This window comes from Denticeps clupeoides, chromosome 4, assembly GCF_900700375.1.
Source record: "Denticeps clupeoides chromosome 4, fDenClu1.1, whole genome shotgun sequence".
In the NCBI taxonomy this organism is placed as follows: domain Eukaryota; kingdom Metazoa; phylum Chordata; class Actinopteri; order Clupeiformes; family Denticipitidae; genus Denticeps; species Denticeps clupeoides.
The window spans coordinates 29319202-29342398 of record NC_041710.1 but is presented as its reverse complement, the minus strand read 5'-3'; the positions used below and the strand labels follow the sequence as shown (position 1 = coordinate 29342398).

At 44.7% G+C, this 23197-nt stretch overlaps 1 long non-coding RNA gene across 1 annotated transcript; it reads left to right on the top strand.

Moving 5' to 3' along the window:
* Positions 1-1903: 1903 nt before the first annotated feature.
* On the top strand, positions 1904-23195 carry LOC114789321 (uncharacterized). Its single transcript, XR_003749647.1, has 3 exons — positions 1904-2168; positions 15678-15767; positions 23046-23195. It is a non-coding gene; the product is annotated as an uncharacterized LOC114789321 (long non-coding RNA).
* Positions 23196-23197: the final 2 nt, after the last annotated feature.

Sequence of the window (23197 nt, the reverse complement as noted above, 5' to 3'; positions counted from 1 at the left end):
AGATGGCAGGGTACAGACTGTTAAAAAAACGGGAAATAGATAACATTTCCTGGCTTTATCGAGCCCCTACGTCTGCATGGAGCCACTAAATCTTTCTATTCAGACATGGTATCAGTATAGTAGTTTATGCAATACAACTGGTGATATTTTGTTTTTATGTTTTCCTCATAATGGCGGCCGCCTGGGCTCCAATCAAAGTTGCACTAATCATTACATTGAGTCTGCTAATCACAGATTACTGCTGCAGCACATAAGGAGCCCATGGATCAGCAACCGCCCTCATATGACAAGTACAATAAGTCCATGGGGTCGGTTGTGGGTGCGCTGGGCCAAAGTCCCATTAAACTCTCGTCCAGACGATCGTTGACTTTCGTAAGCCGAGATACCGTTATTCTCCCTGCAGCTGGTCACACTGATAACGCTAATGCCACTGTCTCCACCATGTGATTGGATTTCCCAGGGCTCATTGTCGAATTGTCCCCCAGTGTAACGGTCCATTGCTCGGCTCCATACATGCCAATTTTACTTTGATCCCCCAAAAATATTTGTTCTATTGAGAACTGAATCTCTCTTCTTTGTGTTTTTGTAAAGACAGATTTACACCGAACTGGAGACCACACTTGGTGCGCACTTCTTCTGTCTCCTGCTTTCTGGAAGTCACTGCCAGGATATGAGTTGCTCCCCGCCAGCTTTTAGACTCTTCAACCAGAACGGGGCTCCACACGGCGCTGATAAGAAACGTTGCCCCGCCTTCAAAACGCCAGATTTGTCATTATACTATCACACTGTCATATTTACATTACACCGTGTTCTCACTGCGGACATTAAATTAAATATAATCTCCTAACGGTCCATAAACAGTCCTGTTGGTCGTCAGCCTAGTTATCTTTGCAGAAAACCAGCAGTGATGCATTCTGTCCTGGCAGCACTAATGTAGTCTTGTCTTTGTGTTGTTTTCATGTCCTGGATAACCACTTCATTCAGGTTACTGTTAATCCATTGCATTTTAAAGCGGACACTTTTCAGTCACATGCAATTTTGGGTTTGGTTTGTAAAGGGACACAAAGCTGAGGTTGTGTCACATGGAAACAGAAAGGCAGTGACACACGTGGTCCTCCATTCTGACCTGACACTGTGAAGAATGATCTAAATTAAAAGTCAGCAAACAGACATTAAACCATCACAGCTGCAGACTCGGCTTGTTTCTGCACAGCTCTGGAACAGATTTTTATGACAAAGTCTGAATGATTTTGTTGATGTCACATTGAATACCATTTTTCTTAATGTCAGGTCAGATTCATTTTAAAATGATTTGTGAGGAACTAAAGCAGACACTTGGGGCATGTAGTTTAATAGCTTCAAACTGCTAAAGTGGAAAGACAGAAACCAGCTCTCTTACACAGCAGCCAGGAAGGTGGTAACGGTGGTGTATATGACCGCTAGGTAACAGAAGCAATTTGTTCAGAAACACAGAAAAAACAGGAGGGCAGCTACAAGGTCACTGGAAAGTTCTCTAATGTTTAAACTTTGTCAGAGCGTCACATTAGGTTAATCACCCATCACATTTAAATATTTTTTAATGAAAACATTAGATTTCTTATTTGTAGAATAAAAATAAATATATACATTTAACCCACTGTTAGTTTCTTTGAAGCAAGCAATTACATTCTGATTTATGTAATAATTATTCTATTTATTAAATATAAATAAACATAAATAAATAGCAGCGACATTTGGAAATAATTCTGAATTACACTGTCCGGTTGGCCTCTGGTGATAAAACGTGCTCGATGCCTTTAAGTGAGACTGAACCAAATCGGATTTGGACAGTCACGTAGGGGGGGCCGGTTGAAGATAAAGTGCATACAGAAGTTTCTGTTCGCCCAAACGTCACGTTACACGAACCGCTAAACGTTCAGCGCCCACACTGCGAACAACGTGGCGGAAAACAACAGAGCTTTTCGAAGGCAAGGGTCTCGCCGCCGCACCCCGCCGCAGCCGCCACCCCTCCGCGGCCGGACTGCGAGCGCTGGCGCCGCGAGGCGCACTGCAGATTGAATTAGCTCGATGGTACAGCCCACGAAGCGGCTCCGAGCTCGCGCCGAACGCGTCGGGTAACGGAGAGATACCGCAGCATCTTCGACCGTCTCCCGCCCCCGGGCGTCAAGGTGAGGCGTTTATTTACAGAACCGGACACGGTTCTCCGCGCTTCGGCGTCGTCGGGCTTTCCCCGCTGCTCCGGGTTTTTTTTTTTTTTTGGTCGTGTTGTTGTTGTCTGGTCGACAGCGAGCAGCATCCTCGCCTATTGTTCAGCCGCAGCCGTCGCCTGGCGAAGCGATGCCGAGCGACGCTGTTGTCGCGGGTCCACGTCGCGTCAGATGGGGCGAGCAGCCCGCCGCGGTTCTCTCGTTCTCCAGACCCCGTCCGGCCGCCCCGGTCACACGGCGGCTCGGGGCAGGAGCAGGCAGAAGTTGGGCGGCTGTCACTTGTCCGTGGCTCTTTTTATTCTGTGTGTGTGTGTGTGTGTGTGTGTGTGTGTGTGTGTGTGTGTGTTATTTTTAGCCCCGATCACGAGTGACTGCAGGACCTGGATGGTCGTGTGAGGGATGCATTCTTCACATGCTCCTGGTCTGATAAGAAACGCAGCAGATTTCCCGGCAGTGCAGATTGACGTGGAACTCACCTTCCTGTGGAATATGGTGACAGTGACACCATCACCGTCCCGAGTGATCGGATGTGTCTCCACTCTCCGCCAGGCCTGGCCTGAGAGCAACTGGTGACAGGGCGCGACCTGGTTTCCGTGGCCTACACCGGGGGGAGAAGCCCGCCTGGACCGGCGCAGCATCCGACTGACATCCAGACCCCCTTTCTCTCTCCTCCGTAAACTTCGCGAGCCGGCAGCCCTCAGCTTTCCTCGTCCCCCGCGGTGACGCCCATGGGAGCCGTCCGGGTGGACGTTTCGCTCGGGTCACATGTCACGATTCCACGGCCCGGTTGGCACAGTTAGTGTTCGTGAAATGTTTTTTTATTTTTCCTTCCCCCACAACGTTGGTGTCTTCTGCTCTCGGCACTCTTTCCGGTTGCACCGTACGGAGTGTGATGCTCCGTTTTTTTTTGTGTGTGTGAAAGGTACGTTGCAGCAAGCACCAGGACCGGGAGCAGAAATACAATAAAAACCGCAAAATGGGATGGATGAGGTCAGTCGGTGAAAGTTTTTCTTCCTGGCATCACATGAGACAGCAGGTCTTTTAATAAACCAGGGGGCTATTTTCTGCTATTGAGTATGGGTTTAGATAGGGAGCAGCCCGAGTCTGCGGTAACGCCGCCCGGAATTTACAGGGTGTGTGAACACAAAAGGCGGCCTTGTGTTTTATTGGTAACCTAATTATTATGTTGTGTATTTAACATGGTGGAGAATTCAGATTTCTGCCTTTTGCGGCGTTGGCGCTCACGACACGGGCCGAGCTTTTGTTTGGTCAGTTTTGCAGCAGACAGCCATCACAAAGATGAAAGACCAAACTTTTGATATAGTTCATGCATACGTTTCGAATCTGGAAATAGCAGTCGGCCACCATGCAGTGGGTGTTCAGAGGGCGACCGCAAAACCCCCGAAAGAAATCTGTTTAATTCTGAATTTAGTTCTTTTAATCCCAGTTCCCATATGCCTGCTCTGTCGGTCCGGTTGGGACGGGTCTCGTCCTGTAGATAAGAATTCTGCCCCACCACTTTTCGCCTATGCACGTACACGTGCTGCGTCTCCGTTGAAACTTTTTCGACGCCCCTTTGATTGCAGGAGACCCCTCGAGGATGACTGGGAGACTTAAATGTTGTGCCGCAACAGCAGGTCTGCCTTAGTGTAACGTGAGACGAAAGACGTCCATTTTTAGCTGCCAGATTGTTGCAACATCGCTTGTTCATTGTTCATTGCCTGCATTAAACTTTTCATTATTGTATATTACGTTTATTACGTATATCACGTTTCTTGGTACATAAGATTTTATATAGGTTCCTGTTTGTTTGGAGTAAAAAATTTTTTTTTAGGATTTCTTTGTTACACAGGACCTGCTTTAACACTATGAGAAGCATATTTTGGATGGGATTGTGGTTGTGTCAGCATGGTGTCATGTTTCATTAATGTGATTTCTCCAGGGGCAATTTCAACCCATCTGTCTGATTCTTCACATCAATAGCAGACGCAGCTGTATGCGCTGACCCCCAGCAGGCCTTTGTAATGTGCACAGGTCTCGTATAGCATGTGTGCATGCATGCGTTCATTTGCATGTGTGTGTGTGTGTGTGTGTGCTCGCGTTTTGCCATTTTCTTTACAACTTCAGTGTGTTGGAAAAAAAAGAAAAGACATTTGAAACACTTACTTCTCACGGGGTACAATTTTTACTAGTTTCAATGAAATTCAAAGCAAATTATTATCATAACCCAGACATTCAAAGTTAACTTTCTTTGTTATATTGAGTGGTGCATCAGGCTTAATTAAAATATTCATACAATGCACCAGATTTTAACTCCTAGTACTTGCTATCATATGTTAAACATATGTTAAAATCTACCATCTTGGTCATTTTAGTTGCATATATTGGTATTGCACAGTTTTAACACCCATTATACATTGATATATTTAGTTTTGTGTGAATGCTTATAGAATTCCCTGAATTTTATTGTGGAAGTTTGTTTTAACAAGTGAGACTAGTTTTCTGTGTCCTGTGCATCACATGGCAAGTTTTCAAACTGCTGTATGGCTTTTGTCATAATTTTAAGTACCCAGTAGTAAGGCACGACAAGTACCTCTAGTTGTGTTCTTATTCTCATTATGTGATGCCCATGCATCACATAATAATGTCACTTGGAATAGAAATTATTTTAGATTTATGCAGATTTACATATTTGCACTATGGGTTGTGAAAAATATAGATAATTATCATGGAATAACTGTTCCTGAATAGAAATGTAAGACATGGTCAACACAAGGCCAAAAGATCTTGTGTCATCCATATTTTGTCAGATAACACGAAAAGCCTAAGATAATGAAAATTCGGAGAGCCCATAGGCTGTTGCCCTTCATGTGTTTGGGTTTTACCTCCATCCCAGATTTTAAAAATTATTTTTTTTAACCATTAATTAATAATGAATGATGTTTTTGTCAAAGTGTGGAGTATGACTGGCAGTGGATTTTTCCCTGATACATTTTTATGATGCAGAGGTTGACATGGGCTGTGTCCCTATGGAATATAAGCAGCGGGGAAACATGCAATGTTGTTGTTCATTTAAGTCGTCCTTCATGGGTCAGATTATGGTTTTGCTATTATTAATGAACTGCTGTTTAGGTTGACTGTTCTGATTGGATATACCTCAAGCTACAATTTCAGTCCAGACTCATGCGGATGCATAATTTAGTCCTTCTGATCAACTTACCTGCAAGCGTCAACACGGAATATTTGAGACCAAGCAACAGACCTGTGTTCCTGTGGTCCTCTGCAGGGCGTACTGGTGTTACAGAGCGTGCTTTGCCAAGTTAGATTTGTGGGGAGTATGCGGCATGTCTAGAGCAACAGTCAAGTGATTCATTGTTCTTGTTATGAGTTTTACTGGATTGAATGGGGCGTGAGGCTTTGGTGCAGTAGTGTCGGAGAATGAATGTCTGGTTATGCCAGACATCAAATTGGCAAAAGTTGGGAATTTAACTTCCCAAAGTGTTTTTTCTCTTGATGCTGTCTGATGAAACCAAAACACAACATCCAACGCACATTATCTCGGAAATGAAATGAACTTTGTTAAAGATCACGCTACACGGTGACCAAGGGCGCTTTCACACCTGCAGGCTTGGTGCTCTTCAAGCACTTTTGGCTCTTGGTGCACTTTGATGATTCGAGATCGGTGAATTATGGGTAAATTTCAGTGTCGTCAACAGCACATCTGCTTCCTGTATTTACATTTGTTGTTCCCGCGGCGATATATCTGACCAATCAGCAGAGAGAAAGTTCTCGCGTGATTTAAAACGACACATTTTGGTTTGCTTGGATTTTTCCCTGTGTGAAAGGTAACCGAACCAAGAGGGGAATGGTACAATGTTCAAATCTCACTGACTGATCCAAACCAAAAGTGTCAAAGCACCCTAAATTACTTCTCCGTCAGACAAACGCACTCAGACTACACACCCTTGACAATTTCCCCCACCAGACTCTGCCTCCAATGCGTTAGCACTTGTCTTCAGATGAACTCGCAACCACAAGTGATAATGCGCATCTCGTTTGAAAACCATTTGACATTTGCTGAGCTGTAAAACTGTCCAATTCATTGCTCGACATGTATTTGCCACAAGCTATATTGTTTGTGATGTAATATGTGAACTGGCAAAAGCACAATAAATCAGTCAGAAGTTCATGTATACTGGTGCAAGGGCAGTAGTGTGATTTAATCGCCGAGTCACGCTGTAGGTGTAGCTTGACGAAACTGTTTTTATGCAGCATCGGCAACCTACAGAGATCATTGCAAAATGAACCTGATGGAATACTTGTACTTCATGAGAGCTGAAAACGTGAAGGTTATACTTATCCAGGAGGTCTGAAACATGCAGCTAAAGCCTCGCGGTAAAGTGCACTATTTAGTCCAGGAGCAGACCAGTTAAACCTCAGTCGTCGGCCCAGTTGATTGTACAATTGCTGCTCGCAAATGGCCTCCATTCAACTTGATGATGGAGCACGAGCTTTTCCTGGTGCATGTTCTGCTGTGAAGTGAACATATGCATTTTTTTTTTACTTTATGCTGGCAAAAGCCACTATAAACCACATTTCATCTGGTAATTGTGGGAGTTTGAAGACAGGAGGTTAAAAACTTACCTCATACCTACATTTTTTTCATATGATTATTAAGAAAAATAATAAAAATATGAATAAAGCAAAACACTGTTTTGAGGAAAACACTAATATAACATATCTGCACATAATAGCAATGCTTTCAGAATTCTGCCAATTACCTTCATCCACATTATTGGTCATGATGTATGTAAATACAAGACATCCCATCAAATTCTTTTACTTCTGTATGTAAAAAAAAATGAACAGCCAATTTTTAGAAACATTTTCAGAGAAAAATGATCATTTGTAGAAGCGGGATAAACCGCTAGATGAATTCATTGTCTCTGCCCCTATTTCATACTCAATAACATTTAATGAAACACCATTGGGGCCAAACGTTTTAACGGGCCTCGCCATCCTCGTCCGGACCTCTAAGCGATTTTCCATCTTGGCAAACAAGAGGATTACCTTGGTTTTAACCGTGGCCAGGTGGGATGATACAGCTCCATTATTCCAAATCAGGTTTCTGAGCAGTTCCTGACTGGATGTTGCCAGAGAGGGCATAGTGGAGTCCCAGCAGAGATGGCCGCCAATCAGTCCTGAGAGCTGACACCAGAGCATAAGCCTGCATTAGCCCAAACCATCCATTTAAGACATTAAGCCATTTTTTAAACATTTCCTTAAGCCAGCTGGAACTTCCTGTCCTTTGAAGGTGTTTACTTGCCAGCAGTACAAATGATGGTGCATGTTTACACGGCGCATTACACTAATGTAAAAAAAAAAAAATAATAATAATCTATTCTCAGATATGAATCGATTTTGAAATCAGTTAGCGCTGGTATAGATACTTTAAATTCTAGTTTTGCATCTGCTGGTTCAACAGGCATTGCAGCAGGCAGCCCCTCCCCCGCCTTCCCAGAGGATCCGGTGCTTACATGGTATCAGGCGAATGCAGCTCCAGCATGAATTTTTCATTTGATTATTTATTCATTATTTTTTAATCTATTAAGCAATTTATTTATTCATTCATTTCTTTATGTAGTGTGTATATATTTACATGTGTGTGTGTGTGTGTGTGTGTGTATACAAATCAAAAATAGTATTGATTACCATTCTTAGAAATTCCAGTATCGTGACAAGCCTGCATTGCACCCAGTCTATAAAGGACATCTCCATCTCCATTTTAAATGCACAGATATTAAAATCTTTACAGCATGGCTTCACTAAGGTCCATTGACGGTCCAGTCCTCCTGTCAACCCCTTGAGTGGCTGGTTACTCCCCCTCGTTGTGCGTAGCAGAGAACGGATGCTCGTCCCCTTCGGCCCCGACTGCTGGAAACTCGGGGCTTTTTGGCCAAGCTGAATGGTTGTTCTGACTGAAGTCAGGGTGAGTTCAGGGTGGCAGCTCTGGATTTGCAGGTCTTTGACGCGTGCAATGTGGCAGCCATGTGCCAGGTGGGGGGTTCTAATCTGTGGCCATGGCCACCACCTGGATTTACCAGGATTAGTTCACTCTCTCGCTCTCAATTCCATATTATCTCTTGAAACTAATAGTAAAAGTGCATTTACTATGTATGAGCGGTCAATTTAAGGATATTCATTCACTCTTGGGCAGCACAATATAAAACTAAATTGAGTACATGTGTTGCATTATTACCAGTAATATTGTACAATATTGTCTATTCAAACTGTGTTTCTCTTCTGTGCATATTGTGATTATTTTCAATGTCCATTTAAAATGTTTTAATAACTTGTTTGCATGTCATTTATTCTGGCTATAATGTCAAATAATGTCCAACCTAAGATGATATATAATTATTACTTATTTGTTTCAGGCATAAAATCTGTTCTATTTTAACAAATAAACTAGGCTGCATGCCTGAAACACCAGTCAGCCACAACATGAAAATCTGGCCAACAGCTCTGACGCATCAAGGCCCAGACTCCACAAGTTGTCCTCTGGTATCTGGCACCAAGCCGACAGCAGCAGGTCTTGTGAAAGCCGGGAGTTGCAGGGTGGCACCTCCATTGATCGGACTTGTTTTTCCTGCATATTCCACAGATGGTCAGTTGAACTGAGATCTGGGATGTTTGGAGGCCGAGTCAACAAAGCCTTGTGGCTGCTTCCCTCACGGGGCAGCGTGTATTTACCTGCCGAAAGAAGCCTCTGTCATCACATTTCTCAGATAGCCGGGTTAACGTAAAACAGAAGTCCTGATTGTCCAATAAGAATGTAGGTGAGGAGCCTTCCCATCGGTTAATCGTGACTAACTGAGAAACCCTGCTTTGTCGAACATTCCCCTGGACTTTGAAGCACGGTCAGACATTGTGACACGGTCAACTCCAACAAGCAGTCCAAGCTTTCGTTAGGGAGCAAAATTGTAATCCCCACTGTAATCTGGCGCACCTTTTGTTCTTTAATTGTCGGTATGCAAATCCACGAGGAATGCGAGAAGTTGTTAGTTTTCATCTCTGGATGTGGGTTGCAGCTTTCGCAGCGTGGGCCCAACCTGAAGCCCTCACCCAGGAGTCAAGGAGTGTGCATTCGACCTGTGATTAAAGCAAACGGTCAGACAGTATTAGGGTAATGGAGCCTGACAGGGGGGTTAGCCGGCATCCCGGGTGGCTTACCTGCTCGGTTGTAGTCTTCGTCCTGGTGCCTTGGCCTGCGTTGCGATGCAGCATGTCGAACAATGTGTACCGTAATCCTGTGCTTCCTCGTTCGGCAGCTGTGGAAATTCGTCTTCGCTGTGTGGGTTTCGAGGGAAGCCTCGTCGGGTGAGTGTTCGTTCGGTTTCCTTCGTAGTAATACGCGGCGGCGAATTTCACGAAGAATCTCTGGTGCGCAAAGCACCAGTAACTCGGTGGGCTGGCAGCCCGCATTGCTCCATTTTTGATTGTTTTTTGTGGAGAGTAGTAACTGAGGAGTCGCAGACGGCGTGGCGTGACATCACGTACTGTATTCCAGCGTACGCCGTACGTGCCCGGCGGCGCTGACTGCCCGACCGCCTCGTGGCTGAGCGGGGCCGACGTTGCGCCTGCTGAGAAATGCCACCGTTTGCTCTTCCTGTTCTGCACTGGGAGCATTGAGTTACCCGCCGGCTTCCTCTTTCTCATTTATATTTTACAAAAAGGCCTTTTTAAAATGTATTTTAAATGCCTTTTGAGTCGGCGTTGTGTAAATCCTGCCACGTTGGTGAATGTCTGAACGGCCGAGGGCGCCGCGGTACAGTTGGGTCGTGGAGCCCTGCAACCAACGCACCGCAATGGGGTCAACCCCTCAAGCACAGCTCGGAACAGCGTACAGCTAATGGGGGGGATTAGCTTTTCCATGAGGCTCACTTGGAAGCACACTAAGCCCTGCGGTCCTTAAAAAAAAAAAAAAAAGGAACAAACTTTGAAAACGCGTGAAAGTGGTGAACCGTACGATGAACTGGCTGTCCCACGCCAGTTTGAATGCTATGTTTCCGAGCATTAATAACTAGACTTTTTTTGTTGTTTTGCTACACATCTCCTTCGCTATGGTGGTCACATTGCCAGCCCAGTTTGAGGAAGCGTCTTGCTGAGCTGAAACTTCGAGGTTTCTGTATGTTGAGCCTAGCCGTGGAACGTCCAGCTGTGGATTTGCTCTGAGCAAATCAACGAGGTCGCCGAAGACAAACAGTATCTGACACCTGAGAGTCAGCGGCAGGTCATTTTACGTGAGGCTTCAGGCGACAAGAGGAACACCCGATCCGGTTCCATGACGCAAGCAGTCAGAGGGGACAACGCCGCGCACAAAGACGTGTTGGACTGGAGGTCTGGAAAGTTGAATCGCCCTGGACGGAGGGCTGAAGGAAGCGCTGCTTTTCTCTTTCAGCAACGTTATTATTGTTATTAAAAGAACGCCAGGATCAGGTTTGTCTCCGAAGGATTTAGTTTATGAAAATGCAATATTGCCGAGGCCGTGCACCAGACCTCACCCCTGCTGCCCCTGCCAGCAAACAGTAGCTGTCTGTTCAAGGCCTGGTAATTAGATTAGAGGGAGAGAGAAAGACTAGGCAGGAACAAAGAAAGAATGATAGTTCACATGTTAAATGCATGTAATGTATTATTCAAAGGTAAATAAATCCATTTTTAGCTTTGGAATGAGACACTTATTTAATTTACCAATAATATACAATATGGAGTATTATAATTAGCATCACAGTTGAAGTTGTTCTATATTGTAAATATCCTACCTTTGTACTAAATCTCGTGAACCTTTTAACATTTTAAATTTGACTGGCATGGGTCGCCTCTTCCCATCGGTGCCGATGCTATTTTTAAAGCTGTCTGTGGCATGTGTCATGACTCCATCTGAAGCCTCTGTGGCTACTGTGAGCATCCACCGATGAGCGCGGTGTAATGGTGGCAGGACCTGGACTGGTGCGGGTGGGTGCTCACTGCTGCAGGTGTCCTGCATGGTGACAGATGTCCCTCTGTGTGTCTGCAGTTACACGATTCAGTCGAGAAGGTGGAGGTAGGCATGTAATATGTGGACATTAGTCCTTCCTGAGAGGTCACTTTGTTCTCTTTGGGGCCGCACCTTGCTACCTGCAGCACGGTGGTGGTGGTCATAGGTCATAGGCTTGATTAGGAGACTGTGCCGTGTCAATCATCTGTCAACAGGGATGTGACCAACTGTGCCGCTGTGGACAAGGCGTGGCTCGGTAGAGGCCTGTGAATTGAGGCATCAAAGCATCTTATTTGTTGCAACAGATTGCTTGATGACTTTATACATGTTAAATGCTGCACAAATGATCTTCAAATTATGAAATGAGTTCAAATGACCATAGGGCCCGGTCACTGGTTGGATGACAGGAGATTTGCTGGCTTTTTATTGTCTGTAGTGTGTTGAGTGGAATGAGTGGTCAAGCCTGCACAACCTGGACAAACTGCTTTGAATGGATTATTTTGAGTTTTGCTAAATGGACAGACTAATGGACAGTATATGAATGGAGTAAACATGAAGTTTGTCACCAATGTCATGGAGTTTGTAACAGAATGTAAACACGTACGTTTTCACATGCAGGGATGCAGAAAAGTTTTATTGTATTAATGAGCATTATTCATGTCTGTTGCTTTTTACTGCTCATCAGCGTGCTTGTTAAATACTGAAGATGCCTGTAGCGCCATCTTCATAATATAGCGACTTTCACGACAAACATCATGGTCAACATCCAGTGGACTCTCATCTCATTATACCAGATTACGTAAGACTTCTTCAGGCTTTTGGATTTGACTCGTCTCCTTGTACAGTACAACTGATAATAATATGATTATCAGACGTTTTCTATTCCCGCTTGTCATGTTTGTTCACTGCAAGCTCCGTTTCCTCACAGGTTTGCAGTTAAGAACACAGGTTCTCTCCTCAGTTCACCACGTGCTGAACTTGTTCAGGATGCAACATCTGTAAACGCTTCATATCTCCTGAAGTAAAATGGCCGGTTTCAGTAGTGTCCTGTATTTATGCGTACAGACATGGTAATTAAAACATATAATGTAAGATACTCTCATTACAAATGAAAGTATTCTGACCCAGACTTTGGGCGCCAGCGCTCTGGGCACCGGGCCTAAGTGTTCAGTTGTCCCCCATTATAAGCCTGGTGGAGGGATATTAAGGTCAAGTGTTTTATGAAATAAATTCAGCCTCCCACAGCTGTATGTCGAATGCTGGCAGTAAAATCTGAGGTTATTGATCTGCTGGTCATTGGTGGATTTGTTCCTATTCTTGTCAACATTAAACATTCCGGCATTTATCAGACGCCCTTATCCAGAGCGACTTACAATCAGTTAGTTACAGGGACAGTCTCCCTCAGGGTTAAGTGTCTTTCTCAGGGACAATATGGTAGTAAGTGGGATTTGAACCTGGGTCTTCTGGTTCAGGCGAGTGTGTGAACCACTAGGCTACTACCACCCATGCATCGCAATACCTTTTTCATAGTAACTAAACTGTGATTTGAGATGCTAATTTTGCAGATTACATTAATGTTACCTAAAATGATTGAATGCATTTTGTCTGTAAAGGTCTGATATGGATAGATCTCTCTCTCTCTCTCTCAATCTCTTTTCTTTCTTTCTTTCTTTCTTTTCAGGAGAGATCGCTCGCTGGCTAATTTGCAACTTTTCCCCTCCAAGTCTTTGTTTGCACGCTAATGAATTCAAGCTGTCCTGTGGGCCGGAGAGGAAGGCAGATCGGCGGATCTGCAGCGGTGACCCGGCGAGGGGGGGGGCCTGTGCCGAGCCCGAATCTGCGTAGCCGCGCCCTCGCCCTCCTCCGCGCCGCGGAGCGCTGGAGCCTGTCAGTCGGACCCTTCAGATGGTGGGCCGGCAGGCGGTGTAGTGGCGCTTAGTCAGCACTATTTTCCCTCCCCTCTCGCTTTTTGCCTCGTGATGCACTCCTCTGCGCCCCGGCTGCCAAAATGTCTGCTTCCGTGATGAAGAGATCACGCGCAAGCGCCCAGCTCTCTGCTCGCAGACCACAGTCGTTGGAATATGTCCGCCGTTGTCATTCTTCTCTAGACGTTGTGGTCGTTGCAGCTGAATGGTAGCACGCAGCAGTGGATTCCCACGAATGGCGTAGTAATAAAGCGGCTCCGGTGGGCGCTGACGCCAGGAACGTCTGACGTCTGAGAATTCCTGGTCGGCCGAGCGCTGGACGTGGCGGAGAGTGAGGGATGTTCCACGGCTTCCTGTGCAGGATGGACTTGTTCCACCCGCGCTCATTGGATCCAGGCTGCGCTAAATAGTTCAAGCTGCTCATTGTGTGCTGGTGAGTGTGTGATGATGATGATGATGATGATGATGATGACGACGGAATGTTCCTGTTCCTCTTTTTGTTTTTTTTTCTTTGCTGTCTGTCAATTTGCAAAAGCTAAAAACTAAAAAGCTTTTTTTTTTTTAATATCGGAGATGTTTAACCTGTTATCATACTGTTATCATGGCGGCAAAAAGTTTAATATGCCAGTGTGTTTTAGTAGAGGGAACACGTTTGGTGTGTTTGGCATCAGAATCGGCAGCGCGTGTAGATTTGGGGAGCGGCGCCAGCGCAGCGGTACTAGGTTGGGGTGCTGTGCCAGTGTGTGGGTCTGCCAGGAAGCTCATTTATAAATAGCCCTGCCTACAGAGATGCACTGTGGGATGCAAGCATCTTTACAGGCTACTCATCTGCAGCGGGTTCCTGCTTGTGTCAGTACCGGCGGCGGAGGAGGAAAAGGAAAAACCAGAAAATATGTCATTCCAATGAAGTCGGCACTGAAAGCGGCCAGTGATTGGCTGTTGTATAAAAAGCAGATTCCGCCCGTCCAAAAATGAAATCGAAGCCTCTGCTTCTGGTCCACGAGTATAAGGTCCTCTGGAGGGGTTCTTGTACAGTCCAGTTTTCCCAGTTTGTGTTTGAACTGTGAATAAGTCCTGGACTGCATGTCACTCGGGGTGACATCTTGAGCTTGACGTGGTTAAGAAGCCTGTACTGTAACACCATGTTCTGAACGCCCACTTTTATTGCTTTACCACTGAGGTGGGGGGCCTGCGGTTAAGGAAGCGGCCGAGGTGCCACCGCGGTGCCAACGAGCAAAGCACCGTCCCCACACACTGCTCCCCGGGCGCCCGTCATGGCTGCCCACTGCCCACCAAGGGTGACTGTTAAAAGCAGAGGACACGTTTCGTGGTGTCACTGTGCGCTGTGCTGCAGTGTTTCACAATGACAATCACTTCACTTTCAACAAACACTGTTTTCATCTCACAATGAACTCACATGTATGTGTAATTGTTTAATTTAGTTTTGGTAAACGGATTTAATCTGTTTTATTGAGGGGAAATGTGGATTTTTTTTGTGTGCATGTGGCCATGGTCCCTAGACATCTGTAGCGTGTCTTGTGATGTCCTCTGGTGATATATATTGGATTTAGTGGTGGAGTAAGAGGATGTTTTTACACCGTCCCCATACCTTGCTAAGCTCGGCCACTTTGTATTGTCCTCTTCTTCGGATAACAGAGGAATTTCTTGTTGTTCTTGCCCATTGTGGAGTCACAGACTCCTCTTCATGCGGCTGTGGGTGATTGGTGGCGGGACACTAATTTGGCATGATAATGCCGTCTCTGGTGTTTGGTCGGTCGCCCTGACAAATGAAGCTGTGAGAAGTCTTTAGTCCGGACTGGAACTAGTCCTGTCCTGAACGGAATACAAAGTGCGGCCGGCCTACAGCCGATGTTTTGTCTCGTGAGCATCAGACCACCTCCATGCAACTAGACTGCTGATGAATCCAGGCCTTCAGCGAAAGGGACATTTCCGCCACGGAATCTGGTTTTACAGCGTACCGGTTTTGTGGATTTTTATTTTTTAAAGAGCACTCGTCTGGCGCCACATGTGATTCGCAGGTGAACGTTGTACCGATACGGATTTGAGGAAAGTGTGTTTTCCTCATTTTTTCAAACTAGAAGAGATTTGTTGTCCACAGTGGGACTTTGATAGGGGACAGTTTGACTTGACCCGTTTTCTGTATATTCGACTGCGGCAAAATACGAGGAACTGTGGAAAACAGTGAATCACAACATGGACACCAGGACAATGAACAATGCTGCTGTCCTGTCCTAGCCGTGCGGGTGTCCATCTGTTAGGGTCCCAGACAGACGGTGTGACTGGTAGTCGTCCTGAAAACTGCCAGCTTCTCTCCTCCTGTCTGATGAACTTTATATATTTTTATATTAAAAATATACTGATGACACTGATGACACTGAATGAGCGTAAAAGGACCGGCCAGCGCTTTCTGAGACTTCGGCCAAAAAAGCCGACCGAGCAAACACACAAACCCAGGCTGACCGCCCCACCGTTTCCTGTTTCCGTCAGGTGTCAGCCCCACTGACGGCCTGCAGCAGCTGGAGGAGAAGGGGGGCTCCGAGGGCCCCGGCGCAGGACCCGCCAGAACCTGAGACCCAGGTGAGCCGCTGGACCCATGGACATTCTGGTCCGTGTCAGTGGACAGTTTCTGTTGTGTTGCATCATTTGTTAAACTGAACAAGTTGTATTTTTCATTTCTGCTGAAATAGAATGACGACAGGCGCAATATTTTTCTATATATTATATTTGATCGATAATGGATTTAACCTCCGACCTCACCGGTTTAAAGTGCTTTACCGGCCTTGGTCCCCGTGAGTTGTGAAGGGCGAGGCGTCTGTTGCAGCCCAGCGCCGCGGCCCGCGGCGATACCGTGCTCCAACGGGGAGGAAACCCCGCGAACCCGAGCGGTGTTTTCCAGGGCGGAGGGAGAGTTCCTCTTCGGAGCAGCTTTTGTTACCTGGGGGAAATGGCTTCCATTTATCCCGCAAGGCTGAGCGGCAGGAATGGTCTCGCCGGAGGAGAGAGAGGCGGCTTTGCAGGCGGTGAGGGGACGATGGCCGGTCGAATTAAGATGCAGCATCAGAGTGCTGACCGCGAATGTTCTCAGCGCGCCGAACGCCACAGCAGCAGTGTCTCCTCCTCCTGATGAATTAGACGTGTGGAAAATATTGTGGATTATTCGGCGTAACCTGGCCGAAATGATTTGGTGGGCAGCGTCCGTCCCCGGCGGCTCTGCTGGTAAAAGTCGCCCGGAGAGACGTGTTCTGTCCATAGTCTTGTTTTCGAACCAGATGCACATTTTGACCCATTTCTAACGTAGCGCGTGCTGTTGATATTCCGCAGCGGTGCTGAATTTATTGCTAATTGAGATATTGGGATGTTGTGTACCGAGCATGTTCAGCCCAGCAGATGGTTTATAGTTTTTAGTTTAGTTTATAGATTTATAGTTTCTGTGCATTTGTGCCTGAAAGAGGCTGCAAATCTCTGAAGCAGAGTCACATGATGAGAAAATGAGCAGGAAACAGGGGGCTGGGCACAAAGAGGGGGGGGGGGGGATCATCTTGTGCTGGTTCATGAAACGGATCGTCATGGCAACTTCCCAGCAGTTTCCAAAAGCCCCGGAGCCGCTTTCACGGATGTTTAACACTCAGTCCTAATAGACTGAACATGATGGCTCTTGTAGGCCCACAGATTCACATGATGGCTCAAGCCTTTCAGAGTGTATACACCATCCTTTCAATTATGGGTCATCACCACGCAGTTTAGCCGGAGAAATGACTAAGGAAATGAGGCTACCCCAGAGACGCCGGGTACCCAGCAGCATTGTAGCGTCCTGAAAGACATTTAAACGTCACCAAGTGTACAGCTGCCCCAGCATCTGGGCCAACTTTCCTTTAGCTGTTTTGTGGTTGAGTACGGTTGCACACTTTTTACAACAATAATAATAATAATAATCATCATTATTATCATTATTCTAACCTTGTGTCAGTTGTTCCACATACAAGTTGATGAGGCAGATTGTCCCCCACCTCGTTCTAACTACTTTTCCACCATCATTAAAACCGCGGGAAATGTCTTTGGGAAAACAGACTAATTCATCACAAATTCCTTTATAGCGCTGAGCCGTTTGCCAAGAAAAGAAGGGGGGAAGGGGAACACGTACAACATTCTGTCCCACAATAATCTTGCATGCAGAAGTGCATGTCCGGAGTGAAATGTACATTTCATTTAGGGCTTTTCAGACAGTAGAAAAAGACGCGCAGTATTGCGTCGCCTCAAGCTATAACTGACCCCAAACTGGGTCACTGGCGCGCGTTCAAGGGAACCCCTGTCTGCTTTAATACCCTTTGCATCTGTTTGCACGAGACAGATTAGCACGGCACCGTCTGCTCAATGCATAGACTGTGATTGATCAGTATTTGGATGAAAACAAAGAGTCCATCGTTGAGCTGGAAGAATGGGACTTCAGCGTCCCTCAAACTGATGACTATTGGATGGCATCCAATAAGCGATAATAATTCAAAATGGTATTTTTAAGATATTAAGAGATTTATTTGTTCAGGACAGATTGTACAGATTGTGCATAAGGATAATCTGAAATTCTCATTAAATCTTCACTGTTTGAGACGCAGCAAGACATTTCAAGAGCAGAATCTGTAGGTGTAATATAATGCAAATATGACGTAAAATAAAATAGAAGCATAGAAAAGCTTTTTACACAGTAGTGTACAAACGTTTTAGGCAGTAGTGACATTTCCAAACAGTAACTCTGAAATTGTTCAGGAAGGGACTATTTAAAAGTATAAAACACAGAAATAATAATTGTTAAAAAAAAGGCAATAATTTAATTTGATTTGAGAAAAACTATTGATATCTAGAGATCTGCTGTAGGAACTGGGTGTTGGTCTCTCCCAAATCTAATGAATGATCTACAAGCAAAAGTCTACAGATTGTATTTGGCAGTAAATAAATCAATATTTATTTCACTTTTGACTGTTGCTCAGTGCTGTATAATACGATAGTTAGAGACATAAGTGTAAATGCAGTGGATGACCCCATATTTAAATTACCTTCAGTGAATGAGAGCAGAATCACAAATATACACAACCAGGTTATAGGATCTTTGGTGACAAAGTGCAAATTTGAACATAGTCTGAAAGGGTCTAGCAGGAACGAAGCGGTTGCCACTGAGGTCCCCTTGATCAAGGCACCGTCCCCACACACTGCTCCCCGCCGCCTGTCATGGCTGTCCACTGCTCACCAAGGGTGATGGTTAAAAGCAGAGGACGTGTTTTGTTGTGTCACCGTGTGCTGTGCTTGCTGTGTTTCACAATGACAAAGACAATCACTTGCACTAAAAGAAAAATGAGCGTTGATTTATTGCCCAGCTCTACGGGTAGGGAGTGAATTTATTGCAGCTTCCTTTAAGAGAGCACAGACCACAAGCCTTTACTGAAGTCACAACCAAAAGCACACCAAAGCACAGCCATGGTTCATCCTGCTCAACCGCATCCTGAGCGCGCTCGCCTCTCTGCCAGACTCGCCTCCGTGCCAGCCAAGGATGCTTTAGGGTCAATGGATTCCCTGTCCTGCAGCACCTCTCTTGCCCAAGAAGCCATGAATTCTTCATTCAGGCTGCAGATGGAGAGCTCTCCCCCTGACAAGAAATGGCAATAGACTGCCTGCTCCGGCTACCCCGCAGATCCTGCCACCTGCAGAGACTGTGGCTCTGTCTTTTACACATTACAACATATTTATTGGTGAATTTCGGTTTGTATGTGCAGCATGACACTCATGATACACATACACAGCAGCCTAAGCACTTTGCGGTATTGCCATATGAGCATTTTTCTTCAGGAAGAGGTGCCCTTCTGAGCCACTCATGATTCTCATGTGACTCGGACTGGAATTTTGTGAAGGTCTTGTGACATGTTCCTGGTCTGCAGTGGTCAGGGCCGTCCAAACATTAAATATGGGGTACCACATCAGCTGAGAGAGGTGGCTAAGAACATTTATGACCTGCTGCCCTTCCGCATGGATTCCACTAGACCTCTGAATGGATTCTGTATCTGGCTCCAAGACATGAGTAGCAGATCCCTTCAGTCCTCTAAGTTGTGAGATGTGACCTACATAAATGTTTCTTCAGCACATCCCATCCTATCCCAACTCAAGCTAATCAATGTGTTCCTCCAACCATTCTTGAACCATTTTTGCGGTGTGGCAAGGCACATTATCGGTACAGTAGCTCTTTACTCAATCAGCCTTAGCTCTCAGTGTACAGCAACGATCCATGGCCACCCTTGAACTGGTACCTTCGTTGGGTCCTTGACAAAATTGCTATAATCCATACACTTGGGAACTTTTCTGGTTCCAAAACAGGTAAGACTGATGCCCACTTCACCTGATAGTTTGAAGCGAGCATGGTCTGTACTCTGTGTTTGTGCATGTGTTCAGATCCAGGCCCTGAATTCATAGCCGGTATAGTGGGGATTTTGACTTTTTTTTTTTTTTTGATTGGACTGATTTGGCAAGTGAGGATTGGTTGTCTGGAGGATTAACTCCATGCTTTTTGGAACAGTGGGTGTTGGGCCTTGTTGGGATGGAATTAATGTCAGTCGTTTTAGACCCTTTCTCTTGTGGTTAAGCCTTTTTAATTGTGTTTGATCCTGATAACCTGCTTTCTGTCTGCTGCTCCTGGCTAGATGTACCCAAAAGGACTATGTTTCCTTCAATGGAGAGATTAGATTGTCTTTGAATATGGACGCCATGAGTGTCCTTAAGCAAAAAAAAAAACTATATATAAACAAACAAACATATGTGAAATTAAATCAATTAAAAAATAGGGGTGGGAAAAGAACTCGATATTGCAATATGTTGTTGTGAGCTCTGTCGCAATAAATAATCGATACTCTAACGGCCAATATCGATATTTTATTACAATACAAAATGATTAATTTACCCAATTATTAATTTTCACTGTCACTACCCAATATCTACCATTCTGTTTGCAGGGGCGCTGTTCGAGTAAATAGGGGTAAAGTGGCGCCGGTGAAGAACACAAGTTAACTAACAACAGAGAGCGCAGAGAATGACGGAAAATACTAAAAAAATTATCAAGCACCCATCCGCTAGTTTCCACTCTAAAGTGTGGAGACACTTCGGGTTTTACGCACTGGATAAAGACTATGCAATCTGCAAGAACTGCTTTGCAAAGATAAAATATAACAGCAACACTACGAATCTGCGAGTGCACCTCGCTCGCTATCACGGTGAACTACTCTCAGGTGATCATGGGCAAACCAAGTGCATTACATTAACTTACTACTGACGTTTCAGTATCAGTATGTTAATTAATGTTCATGTTGGTTTTTAATATTCATGCCCTTTTATCTGTCTAGCTGTACAGTGTTTACATTTAAGACCAGGAGGCAGTGAGTTATTATGCAAATGCTTATTTCCTTGCACAATGTTGGAAATATTGGCATTAATAAATGCATAAGATTTCCTTATTATTTCCTTATTCCTTATTTTTCTTTTTCAGTCACATATATCGTGATATATCGTTGATGAAATTTCTTCCAATATATTGAATATCGTAGATCTTGCAAATCATAATATTATCATTATGGTGGGCCACATATCGCCACGGAATTGAATTGTGAGTTACCTGTATCGTCCCACCCCTAATTAAAAATGTATGCCCCAATCTTACACCACAATAGATCTCCAATAGATCTTCCGTGTTCTCCATTTGCTTAAGGAAAGAAATCACCTAAACCTCTTTGTAGGCTGCATCACGTTCACTGCTCTTCTTGTGATTGAGTGTCGTTTGTGTTTGTTGTGACATTAACATATTTTGTCACTGTGATGGTCTGGCTGAAAGCAGAGTTTTGTGCTTCAGTCTGTTTCCCACTGCACTCGTGTCTGCTTTTGCTGAGTTGACAGACTTCTGCATGTGTGAGCTGGAATAGTGTGACTATCAACTATCAAACGATTGCGTGGGATGGTGAAGAAAGATTGAGTACTGTAGTAGTTAGATGTTTCATCTACAACCAGTCTAAAATTCCAAAATAGATATTAGATTATTTTAAGTTTTGTCCCTTTTCTGAAATAGATGTTAAAAATGTAAAAATTTGTAGTTATTTTGTCTATCGGCCCTCTTTTCAGCCATCTTATTCTATCTATTGTATATTGTGCAAAATAGCAGCCACAGCAGTTAAACATTTATCAGCTGAAATCAGCATATAACTGATATTCACACACGGACAAAATTGTTGGTACCCTTTCGTTACAGAAAGAAAATCCCACAACGGTCACTGGAATCACATGAAATAATACATAACAATTTACTGAATTGTGGTTGAGCAGAATTATATTTTAGTACACATTTATGAAACTGGCCTGGACAAAAATTATGGTAATCCTAGAAAATACTTTACTAAGCCTCACGGTAAAAGACTGAAAATGCTGTTTAGTATTATGGTGTCCTCCACACCGAGCATGGACCATGGACAGCTAAAGAGAAAATTGTCTCAAGAGATTAGGAAAAAACTTGGTACAAAAATGATCATTTTATAGGTAAAAGCTATAAGACCATCTCAACTTGATGCTCCTGTGAATACAGTGGCACATGTCATTCAGAGGTTTAAGGTCCACAGGACTGTAGTCAACCTTCTTGGATGTGGCCGCAACAAGGACAAGTTACATCAGTGTTTTGGTCTCAGTTGCAGGGATGGGGTCCTCCAACGGCTTAATGACCCAAAATACAGCAAAGAGCACCCAAGAATGGCTAAGGACAAAAATTGTCCCTCTATGAGCCCTGATCTGAATGCTGTCAAACTACATGAAAGGCGCTGACATGTGGCTGTCTGGAGAAGGCGCTCAGGCATACAGTTTCCTTGACATTTATTTGTTCCAATAGTTCATAAGACATAACTATAATTCAAAGGTGCATGAAAGCATTTCATTTTGTAATACAGAAAAAATAGGAATGATCTGATTAAAACAGCCTGGCTTTGAATGATCTAATCAACAAAAACACATGTTTTCTTGCTGAAAATATGTGCTTTTTTCTGTTCGACTGCATACTGTACAGCTGTTGTTTGCAGCATTTCTAGCAATTAAGGGTGGAACGTGTTGGGCTGAATGTCATCTGTTCAAACAGACCCCGGACCAGATAGTCTCCAGGGATGGACGCTGTAATTAGCAAATGTAAATCACTCTGGATAAGATCGAATACGACCAAACCAACTCATATCTAACTTCCCGTTCTAAAAACTTCCTTAAAACGTCCTAGAATCAATAGTTTTTTTGTAATGGTGATGTAATGACAGATGAGATACTGGATGGAATTAGTTTTGAATGGCGGTTGGTCCGGTGATTGGTTGCCTCTACTTGGCATCACTAGTGAAAAGATATCCTGAAATTTTTTAAGGAATTTTCCTAATTGCTCCCAGGTTCCACAGGGAAATTTTGTGTAAATCTGGAACACTTTGCCTGTAAAGTAAACTCTACCCTATCTTACTTTTCGCTTTCGATCTTGGCTTCTCATCTTACAATAACGGAACCGGTGAGGAAGTTCGTAATTAGCGTTTACTGATTTTTGTCTTCTTTGTGTGATTGGTTGAAACGCTGCTTCATGTCTTTTTCAGAAATGTATTTGTAGTTTGTATAATAAGTTGTCCGCTGTGTAATGCTTGCAGAAATATGGTTTTTGTATGGAAAGCGTATTAAACGACACGGTCGGATCTGCCGCCAGAGCCGCGCCGTGGTTTTTCTTCATCCATCCGCCTGCGCTCGGCCTGCTCTCCTTCTGTTGTTGCCAGGAACGTGATGTCACCTGCTCCCTGAACACGATTGGTCCTTTTTCTGTTTCAGATCCTCTCAGCTGCGGCCCAGGAACAAAGGAGGACAGACGAGGTTGCCGCCTTCCCCCCCCCCTCTCTGCCTTGCTGCTAACACCATCAACAATCCTTCACTCCACTCGTCTTCTGTCAGCGGAGAGCTTCCTGTCCCCCCCCCCCCCCCCC